This window comes from Lissotriton vulgaris, chromosome 8 (assembly GCF_964263255.1).
Source record: "Lissotriton vulgaris chromosome 8, aLisVul1.2, whole genome shotgun sequence".
In the NCBI taxonomy this organism is placed as follows: domain Eukaryota; kingdom Metazoa; phylum Chordata; class Amphibia; order Caudata; family Salamandridae; genus Lissotriton; species Lissotriton vulgaris.
In genome coordinates this window covers 1,106,109,696-1,106,118,416 of record NC_141696.1, presented here as the reverse complement: position 1 = coordinate 1,106,118,416, position 8,721 = coordinate 1,106,109,696, and the positions used below count along the sequence as shown (strand labels likewise).

General features: G+C 44.0%; 1 long non-coding RNA gene across 1 annotated transcript; it reads left to right on the top strand.

Moving 5' to 3' along the window:
* Window positions 1–4,730: 4,730 nt before the first annotated feature.
* On the top strand, window positions 4,731–7,600 carry LOC147698321 (uncharacterized). Its single transcript, XR_015299196.1, has 3 exons — window positions 4,731–4,799; window positions 6,394–6,540; window positions 7,516–7,600. It is a non-coding gene; the product is annotated as an uncharacterized LOC147698321 (long non-coding RNA).
* Window positions 7,601–8,721: the final 1,121 nt, after the last annotated feature.

Genomic DNA, 8,721 nt, shown 5'->3' with positions numbered 1-8,721 from the left:
AGTATGGTATCCCCAGCACCTGTGTAATTTACAATCAAAGTCTAACCGCTGCCCCCAGAGTTTTCAGCTTCAACTTCTTTAAGAATGTGACATCCCCAAATTAGGAGAGAAAGAACATAGGGGCATATTATCAAGGGGGTTTATCTCCGCTTTTTTGGCTTTAAAAGCCAAGAAAGCGGAGATAAAATTATCTCCCTATTACCTAGCTGTTGCTAACACCAGTTAGCGACAGCTAGTAGGAGATAGCGACCATCTTGGGCCCCACTTTGCATGTCAGTGATATTTATCACTAATGACATGAAAAGTGGGCGTGCCAAGATGTTAGCGACTGAAAACAGTCGCTAACATCGCTATCTCCTATTACCAACTTTTGGAGATATTCGCGCTAAGCGCGAATATCTCCAAAAGCTAACACCTGCCCTGAGCAGTTCTTAGCCATGTTATCCAATGGGAGGTGGATAACATGGCTAAGAGCATTAGCTCGGTAATGCATGAATATCGCTGACTTTTCAGCGATATTCATGCATTGCAGCGATTTTTATCGCATTTGCGATAAACCTTGGTAATACCAAGGTTTATTTGCGGTAAAAATCGCCGCAGCTCAGCGGTAAATGTTTGTCATATTTCTTTGGTGTAAATAATTTAGCATTGCTCTGAGCATTAAACATATCTGTGATCGTTCTGGACCCCGTAGCAACACTAATATTTTTCAGCTGGAAGACCCAGCAACAGAGTTGGAAATCAGGATCTGCTATACCTCTCTTCTTCCTTCTCCTAAGCAGTTTTTTTCTGTTAGAACCTGACCCTTCTCAAGCCCATATGCAGTACTCACTCCCCCTTGGAGCTTATTGAGCTACTCAGTTTTACTTAATGAAGGGATAGCATTAAAGTGGAAAGTAAAGTTTGGTAGTATTGACATTTTTACTATGTCGGATCTCCCAAAGATTGTTGGAGGGCGATTCAATTCACTTTCTTTAGAGTCTTTTTGTTTCCATCATAGCATTATTGAAATTAATTTGTGCTACTTTATCCAGGTCTTGCACCACCTGTGCCCCAAGATACCTTTACTCTTTAGTACAGGGCTATCACATGGAATGTTCTAGGCCATGATTTTAGTATTTGACTTGTTCACGTTGGGTGGGTGATATGCAAAGCTCCGCAAAACGGTGAAAAATCTCCATGAGCACGCAAAAGTTCTCAGAACACGCGGGATTGCTTGTTCCGCCCATTGGCGATGCTTTTTCCTGTCTGCAAACGCTGTATGCGTGCTCGGGGAGAAACATCTCACGAACACGCATTTTGAAAGCGCGAACAAGCAAAGAATTCTGCGAATCTGCGGATCGCAGAATTTTTGGAAAAACTGCATTCTCCGCGGAACACGAAATTACCCAAATTCCGCAAGCAGAACGGAATTTACCGCCCAGGCCTATTATTCACCGGGTAGCATGAAACTACACCAACTCTCCTCATTGTCTGCTGTATGGTGGGGTATGAGCCCTCTAGATTTTAGGTATATACCATCAAGTCACCTGCGTATAACACAACCTTCCTTTCCCATCCATTGTATGCAAAAGTCAAAAGAGCCAATGCCTGGGCTCCCTGTCATCCTTCTTCTCAGTGGCTCTACATACATAATGGACGACAACGGGCATCACTGATGAGTACCTCTTCTCATTTTCACATGACTAGTCAGCCATCCATTCAAAGCAATACTTACCACTGGCTCTCTGTATATTAACTGAACTGCTTTGTAGAATTATTCACTTAAATCATTATGCCTAAGCACTGTGTTTAAATATGGTCAGCTTACCCAGTCACATGCTTTAGCAGCACCAAACGTTTAGACAGCTTATGGTAGTTTTCATACTGTTGCCATATCTACTTCGCCCACCAGCCAATGTGTAAAACTCATGTAGCTACCACCCCCTAATGAATTGTAAGCAGGGGAAACCCAATTAACCCTTGTAGGCTTGGGCACTGTATGGTTAAAGTCAAAATGTGCTACAAGGGATTTGATTCAGGCAACAATGGAACTTAGTTGTGAGTTGTACTGATGTAACGCACTCAACGGAATCCACAGGATATCATACTAAAAATGCAGTCGAAATAAATCAATGGAAGGATGAACAATGGAACACACAGAGATGGAAATTCGGAGAAATTTATATTTACTCAAAAAACATATGATTGGGGAGACAAATACAGAAAATTAAATCAAGCAAATAGTTATGAACAGAGATGGATAATAATTAATCTGCAAATTCACAACTAAGAACATCAACTCCTGGTGGATTAAATGAACAACCAAAATTAATTGATAAAGAATGGTCGTATATTAGTGCCAAAGCAACGTGACTGGAGGTGATGAGAGTGTCAACGTTTCGGTCTAAGGGGCAGTTATCATATAGACCATAATCAGGACAGACTATTTCTTTGCTGAAAATACTCCCTATATTAAAACTAACCCTGGGCGTAGTTCGCGGAGTCGGACTCCGCGAAGCTCCGCGAAGACGTAGTTGCACTCCGCGAACTACGCGTAGCTCCGCAACCATGCAGAGTTGCTTGCTGGGCCCGTTCGCGTGCCGTTTTTCGTCTTCGGGAGCGCGTTGCGCGTGTTCGGGGCGTTGCCTGCATGCTCGGGATGGCTAGCGCGCTAAATTACCCCAGAGGTTTGTCCCGCCTGCTTGCGTTCCCTTATTTCCTGTTCCGGGTCACAAGTAACGTGGTCGCGTTGTGCAAGACATGTTCGGGAACTCATCTTCTCGTTCGCACTACAAAAGTGCGTGATCGCGCTAAATATCGCGCGAACCTACCCATGCGGTCGCAATGGGCGCAGCCATCTTGGATCACACACTCTGGCTATGGTTTTGGGCCTACTTTTGCATCCTGTTAAAATCTCTTTAATCCTTGTCTTTTTACCCACTTTTTCTAACTTTCTTTAGTTATTACCTATTTCTCTCTGTGCCTAGGTTTATATTTTTCATTTTATTTCTACTTTTACAACTTTTCTATTGCTTTTTACTTCCTTCTTGTTCTTTTACCTTGCTTCTTCTTTCCCCTACCTTTTTGTCTTGAACTTTTAGTTTTCTTCTACCCTCCACCCAGAACCATGGTCAAGGGCGCCAGCAGCACCGGCGGCTCAAAGGGCAAGGCGCCAGTGCCCCCAAAAACTAGGCTGCCTTGCGGCAGAATGCGCCCCCTAGGGGTGAGGCCCCGCCAACTTTTTGGGGAGGAGGAGGTGGCTGCCCTGGTGTTTTTTATCCAGCGCTACCTCCCCTTGATGTTGGCAGCAGGTGGCAGGCCCGGCTCCGGCTACCAGCATATTGAGGAGCGTCTCCGGCGGTGGGTGAAGGTGCGCCGGGCAGTCTTCCGCTGCTCCGGTATCCGGCGTACCCACCATCAGCTGACCCACCGTTGGGCAGACATTTTGGACCGGGAGCAGGACCTGTTGGACCTGCTTGGCGTCGAGGTCGTGGGTCTTGGTGAGTGGCTACCCAAAAAAAAAAAGTGTGTGTATAATATATCTCTATAGTAGTATAAGTATTGTTATTGTATCTTTGTAAATCTTGGCTGAATAAGTAACGCGATGACTGGTGCTCCTAGTTACATTTCCGATGTATTCCGTTATTATATCTACTGTAATTGTATGACACTGGTCTATGCTGCGCTTCTTCATCTTCACTGACTCTTGCGTGTTCAATTTGGCGCTAGCTTTTGCTGTTTATTGGTGTGAGATTTTCTTTATTGTAGAGAACTGAAGTTAGTTAATGCTATTAATAGAGTCTTGTCCTTCCTTTGTCCGTCAGTGAAATAGCCGTTGATGGATAATTGTACGTGTTTGCAATGCATATTGTATCATTTTTTTTTCACGGCCTTCTCTTCTGCATGAATACTCCTCTGGCAATGAATGCAAAAGTTACTTTGTTCTTCTTACCTCAGCCAGGGCCGGATTTAGGCATGTTCAAGCTGTGCAACTGCACAGGGCCACCAAACGCCAGGGGCCACCCCACCAATATATATCCTTAATTTATTAATCCTCAGAGGATGGATACATATTTGCGTGGCGGCCCCTGGCAGGGATTTGGTGCCTCCGGCTCTGTTCCACTTCCAAACAGCCTGACTCCCCCCTCTTCACTGGCCTCCGTGCTCCGCCCCGACCTCCTCTTCCGGGCCCCCCACCTACGCTCCCTGGGCAGGAGTCCAGGACCACCATGAGCCTAGAGCCGCCCCTGCCTCAGCCCTCCATGGAACTGATGTAGTTTGTTTATTGAGTGGGTAGGGCAGCAGTAGCATTCAGTCAGTAGCAAAACAAAATATGATGCCATGAACGTACAATTTCGTGTTAGTTAGTATGCACAAAGTTAAGCATGTCTCCTCCTTGTGATCTATGCATTTTGCTGGCAAAAAATGAAAAAGAAATGGCTACTTACAGATAATTGATTGATTACCCCATTCTTGAATCTGTGGTGTTGTTCAGGTCTTACTGCCTCTGTGTTACTTAGTAATCTGCAATCAGAATGTTTATGGAACATTTGATTTGTTTTCTCCAAGTACACTAGTCAGTGAATCATGCAAGGCAGTAGTCATTTGGTAGACCAATGTTTGTTTCTTTTAATGTTGTAGCAGTGGTTTTTGAAATGCTGTCTATGTTTCACAGCACTCAATGTTTTCTCTTTCTTTATTATTTCTTACATGAACCACAGAACCCAGGGGCAAGCAGAAGGATGGGACCGAGTCGGCGGGTGAACGTGAACCACAGGCACAGAGCTCCTCTACTGAGGATCCTGCTGCTGTCCCTAGTAAGTCCAACAGTGTTTTCTTTTGGAACAATGATATTTCCCTAACTTTCTAACGGAGCTTTTTTTCCAACCGATTAATGACATTTCACCTAACTAAATTTTGACAAATGCTTGTTTTTGTTTTATGTTTTCAAAATTTTGGGTATTACTATCTGTCCCTGCCTTTCTGTTCCTTGAAAGAGCCTCTCTTATGACTCTCTGTGCTACTACTAGACTGTCTGTAGGTAAGCTTGCCCTGTTGCCCACTCTTTAGTTAAGGTATCAATCTTTTCAAAAAATCTGTGATCGAATAGCGGAAGGCACAGGGTCCACTCCTGTCTTATGCTTTTTCCTCTGTAATGTCTCTTCTTTGCCAATTGACACCAACCAAGTATGCATCCAGATGTTGGTCTACTATTTTTGTAAGCGTTAGTAATGAATACCACTGCTACTCTTGCGGGTATTCTTCTATGCAGTCACATACATAACTATGTATGCACCCCAAAATTGGATGTTGTTGTTGATAGGCAGGTTGGACCTTACTTACTTACAGTCTTACACCTCAGTCACAGAACTCAGAGGAACCCACAATTCAATGAACGACAACCTATATGGGCTCAGTCATTGGTCAATTATTCAATTACCCCTTTCCTGAACCCCAATATGAAGATGCCAAATGCTTTTATTACACAATCCATAACCTAAGTAACCCCCTTTTGCTCACTCTCTCGTGTAAGTCTACAAGACAACAGACACTGAAAATATACTTCCGAGTCAATGTGGTACTTCAAAACCTTTATTTTGTTAGAAGTAACTAAGTAAGTAACATCAATGTTTTTAAGTTGTTCTGTGAAATGCGTCAAGGGCAGGGCCACCAGAAAAAATCCAGAGTTAAAAAAGGCTGAATAAAAAGTAATCTACATTTGTACAGCTACCAGTGCACGATAGGGAAATGTGGGAAATGTCGGAGACCCCTCACCATTGAACGTATACTGGTTGCATATGCCTCTTTTTGGTAAGCTTTGGAAATCTTTGCTTCGTAGAAGGAAATCTTCTCATCTGCCGAAAGATAATGACAAAAGTGGTGCACGTTAGACAGTATGAAAACATTACATTACATACATTTATTCAACTTTTTAGCTGTCATGCTAAAAAAAAGGTGTAACCTGAGGCTGTAAGGAAATTCCACAATCCACATTCAAAAAGTAAATACGGGCCTTTCTATTTTCCGAACTCTTCAGGTGTATGCTTTGAACTATCATGTGGCCTCAAAGGCGTCTTCTCGTACTGCGCAACAAGGTGTGAGGTAGCATGCGCAAAACTGTAGACATGTCATTGATGTACAAACTGGTTAGGTTACATGGTTCAGTCTAACTTTCCAAGGACTAGACTAGAGTAGCAGTATAGATGAGATGAGCTTGGGTACCATACCATACCAAACAAATGCTAATATGTGTAGTGTGTTACTTACTCTGCTGTACTAGGCAATGTGGACTACTACTGATTACGTTGTACTTAACTGTTTTGCAGAACTCCGTTTTTGGTGAACAAGTACAATGGGGGCTGTGCATCCATCTAAAAAGGTGTACTTAATTACTTATTTTTATTTTTGCAGAACCGGTACCATCCACCAGTGCCGACGGGGGCAGCGGCGCTGCAACGGCGGCAGCAGAGGCGATCCCGGAGGGGAATGGAGGACCACCAGAGGCACCTACAGCAGCACCGGCAGCAGCGGGGGAGGAGACAACAACGGTGGGCGATGGTAAGTTACATTCAATAGTGATCCGCATTACTTGGTGGGTGGGGAAAACTTCCTCACTGTACTCTGATATTTATAATGAACTTGAAGTTCTACTGGACAATATATGACGCCACCGTTGTCATTACCAAGCTTAGCAAAAGCATTACCACCGGCGAGAATTGATAAAATAAGTTACACAGGCCTCTTCTATGTGACTACAACTCAGCTGTGAAAGGTTGGTGGCAGACTGAAAAAGTCTTATCCACAACATTACATGACCGCGATGGATTAACGTGAGATTGATTTTAAGTATGATGAAAGGAGCAAGGAAAAAGCTCCAATCATATAATATAGGATACTTTGGAATCAGCAATGCAGGTGTTTGAGAGCAGTTGGATGCGTGGGTTGTTGTGGAAGCATAGAAAGGGGAAAACACAGCTGCCTGCGTGGGTGGGAGACACATCCAATATCGGTGGTTAGTGGATAGTGGATACTAGTGTTGGCAGCGGTGTTTTGCTTAAACCCAAAGGCAAGGGAAGGAGGGGACGACTGGATGCATTCCGGGTCGTTGCTGGCGAAACACAAACCACCTAACGTTTGTTGGCGATATAAAGAATGATAGTCTCTAGAGTAGACATTTACTAGTACTAGCTGGCCACTGTTAATTAATGTTAGTTGGAGACTGTCACTTTTCCCGGAAGCACAGAGTATATGATATAAAAAAACGAGATATGAAAAAGACAGGTGTTCGTATGTGACCGTTGAAGTAGACCCATGCTACCTATGTTACTAGGGCAGGCATAATGCCGTGCCAAAAAGGCAGACAAATGAAGTATATAAGGCGTAGAATGTTCAAGATAGATAAAACAACATTTTAGGTACTCAACTTGCTTGCTATTGCTACTGTACTGTGCCGCCCACTATGTGTTGGATCCATGTTGTGTTCTTGATTTGCTGGGATTTTTGATTACAACAATTCTGTCTCTTTCTTTATAGTTACTCCTTCTAAACCAACGAGGAAGGAGCTGGCAGTCCGGGCCCGTCAGCGGAAACTGCAGGCCATCGTTGAGGCCTACCGCCGGCTGGTGGCTCAGGCCGAGGAGGAGGAGGAGGAGGCGGCGGCAGCAGCTGCTGCCTCTTCCAATGCCCCGGCCCCCAAGCCTGCAGGAGTACGTCGGCGTGGTCAGGCAGACGCCCGCCGCCAGATTTTCCCCGCATCGTCCACCCCCCCACAACAACATGGCTGCCAATGTAGGTGCCGCCAGTTCCAGCGAAAAATTCTCCTCCGGGTAGCCAGGCTGGAGGCTCAAAGCAGTCAGACTAAAAAACAAATAGAGGAGCGTGTAAAGATCCTGGTGGATCAACACTTAAAAGCCCGCCGGCTATGAGATGGACCCTGTTTGCCCCTTTTTCAATCCTTTTGTTGGTGGGTGGGAATTGGGTGTTGGGTTTTTACTTTTTTTTTACATGACATTGAGCGTGGGAATTTGGTTGGGGTTAGGGGAGGCGGGTAGGGGGACAGCTGTGGTGTGGGATTTATATATATTTTATTTTTGTATCATCTTTAGTTATATATTACATTATGTTAAAATAAACGAGACACAAAGTTATGTTAAAAAGAAAACATTTGAAGTTCATTTGCGTTTCTTGTGGGGTTGGAGGGGGGAGTGTTTCACCAAATAATGTACGTTGTGCAACCTCGCAAGGTTTAATTTGGCCATGCAGGTCGGCGGACAGTGCTTTTTAATAATAAAATATATTGCCCACATCTTTAACATGCAAACAGATAGATGCAGTAAACCCTCACCGAGTTATATTTGTAGTATTAGAAGAACGACCAGTCTGTCTTGCGTTATACCTCACTGCAAACTTATCTTACCTGTGATTGCTGATGAGATGATGATGATTTATCATGAAGTGTGGCACTGCAAGGGCTGCATTTGATTTCCAAGACAATGGCGAAGAATCTGTGGTTCAGAATCAGAACTTCTGTGATAGTAGTAGACAGACCCTGCCAGTAGCGACAAAAAGAAAGAGACAGTCATTTGCGTGACAGACAATGTGGGGGTAGTATAAGTAAGTACAGTACATTGCATGGGTGACCCAATATTGCAACTGCTAAACTGAAACAAAACAATGGTTTTGGGGACTGGAAACTAAGTGCAAGAGACGATAAGTTCAACTTTACTTGTAGTACTCACG